Raw genomic sequence first — 2,500 nt, 5'->3', positions numbered from 1 at the left:
GCTGTAAGGGAGGCAAGAGCAAGGTGCGATGTAGGTCCCCGGGGCCTGCTGGAGGTCCAGGTCCATGCCCGATGTGAGTAGCAGCAGGGCCAGCGCGCCCAGGAGCACATCTTTTTCGACCGTAAAGGGAGACAGGAGGCCGACTCACTGCCTCGGCTAAATGCAGAGGGAATTTCAGCAGGGCCAGGGCACAGGCATGGACCTTTTTCAGCTGTAAGGGAGGCAAGAGCAAGGTGCGATGTAGGTCCCCGGGGCCTGCTGGAGGTCCAGGTCCATGCCCGATGTGAGTAGCAGCAGGGCCAGCGCGCCCAGGAGCACATCTTTTTCGACCGTAAAGGGAGACAGGAGGCCGACTCACTGCCTCGGCTAAATGCAGAGGGAATTTCAGCAGGGCCAGGGCACAGGCATGGACCTTTTTCAGCTGCAAGGGAGGCAAGAGCAAGGTGTGATGTAGGTCCCCGGGGCCTGCTGGAGGTCCAGGTCCATGCCCGATGTGAGTAGCAGCAGGGCCAGCGCGCCCAGGAGCACATCTTTTTCGACCGTAAAGGGAGACAGGAGGCCGACTCACTGCCTCGGCTAAATGGAGAGGGAATTTCAGCAGGGCCAGTGCACAGGCATGGACCTTTTTCAGCTGTAAGGGAGGCAAGAGCAAGGTGCGATGTAGGTCCCCGGGGCCTGCTGGAGGTCCAGGTCCATGCCCGATGTGAGTAGCAGCAGGGCCAGCGCGCCCAGGAGCACATCTTTTTCGACCGTAAAGGGAGACAGGAGGCCGACTCACTGCCTCGGCTAAATGCAGAGGGAATTTCAGCAGGGCCAGGGCACAGGCATGGACCTTTTTCAGCTGTAAGGGAGGCAAGAGCAAGGTGCGATGTAGGTCCCCGGGGCCTGCTGGAGGTCCAGGTCCATGCCCGATGTGAGTAGCAGCAGGGCCAGCGCGCCCAGGAGCACATCTTTTTCGACCGTAAAGGGAGACAGGAGGCCGACTCACTGCCTCGGCTAAATGCAGAGGGAATTTCAGCAGGGCCAGGGCACAGGCATGGACCTTTTTCAGCTGTAAGGGAGGGAAGAGCAATGTGCGATGTAGGTCCCCGGGGCCTGCTGGAGGTCCAGGTCCATGCCCGATGTGAGTAGCAGCAGGGCCAGCGCGCCCAGGAGCACATCTTTTTCGACCGTAAAGGGAGACAGGAGGCCGACTCACTGCCTCGGCTAAATGGAGAGGGAATTTCAGCAGGGCCAGGGCACAGGCATGGACCTTTTTCAGCTGTAAGGGAGGCAAGAGCAAGGTGCGATGTAGGTCCCCGGGGCCTGCTGGAGGTCCAGGTCCATGCCCGATGTGAGTAGCAGCAGGGCCAGCGCGCCCAGGAGCACATCTTTTTCGACCGTAAAGGGAGACAGGAGGCCGACTCACTGCCTCGGCTAAATGGAGAGGGAATTTCAGCAGGGCCAGGGCACAGGCATGGACCTTTTTCAGCTGTAAGGGAGGCAAGAGCAAGGTGCGATGTAGGTCCCCGGGGCCTGTTGTCGTACCATAGGCACGAGTGGTGTGTGTGTGTGTGGCAAAGAGTTTCTGCGCAGTGTACCAGGGGCACGGGGAAAGGTTGTTGTACCATAGGCACGAGAAAAGTTGTTGTACCATAGGCACGAGAAAAGCTGTCGTACCAGGGGCACGGAGGAAAGTTGTTGTACCATAGGCACGAGAAAAGTTGTCGTACCATAGGCACGAGGAGAGTTTGTGTGGCAAAGTGCTACTGAGCGGTGTACCAGGGGCACGGCGAAAAGTTGTTGTACCATAGGCACGAGAAAAGTTGTTGTACCATAGGCACGAGAAAAGCTGTCGTACCAGGGGCACGGAGGAAAGTTGTTGTACCATAGGCACGGCGAAAAGTTGTTGTACCATAGGCACGAGAAAAGTTGTCGTACCATAGGCACGAGAAAAGTTGTCGTACCATAGGTACGAGGAGTGTGTGTGTGGCAAAGTGCTACTGAGCGGTGTACCAGGGGCACGGCGAAAAGTTGTTGTACCATAGGCACGAGAAAAGTTGTTGTACCATAGGCACGAGAAAAGCTGTCGTACCATAGGTACGAGGAGTGTGTGTGTGGCAAAGTGCTACTGAGCGGTGTACCAGGGGCACGGCGAAAAGTTGTTGTACCATAGGCACGAGAAAAGTTGTTGTACCATAGGCACGAGAAAAGCTGTCGTACCAGGGGCACGAGGAGAGTTTGTGTGGCAAAGTGCTACTGAGCGGTGTACCAGGGGCACGGCAAAAAGTTGTTGTACCATAGGCACGAGAAAAATTGTTGTACCATAGGCACGAGAAAAGTTGTCGTACCATAGGCACGAGAAAAGTTGTCGTACCATAGGCACAAGCAGTGCGTGCGTGCGTGCGTGCGTGCGTGTGTGCGTGTGTGGCAGTTCTTCTGCGCAGTGTACCAGGGGCACATTTCAATGTGCTTTCTGGAGTACCAGGGGCACGAGGATTTTGCCAGTGGTGTTCTGCTT

This window comes from Rhamphochromis longiceps, linkage group LG13 (genome assembly GCF_057381845.1).
Source record: "Rhamphochromis longiceps isolate RC_006_pf linkage group LG13, R_longiceps_female_GT1.1, whole genome shotgun sequence".
NCBI classification, from domain to species: domain Eukaryota; kingdom Metazoa; phylum Chordata; class Actinopteri; order Cichliformes; family Cichlidae; genus Rhamphochromis; species Rhamphochromis longiceps.
This window is presented reverse-complemented; position numbering follows the sequence as displayed.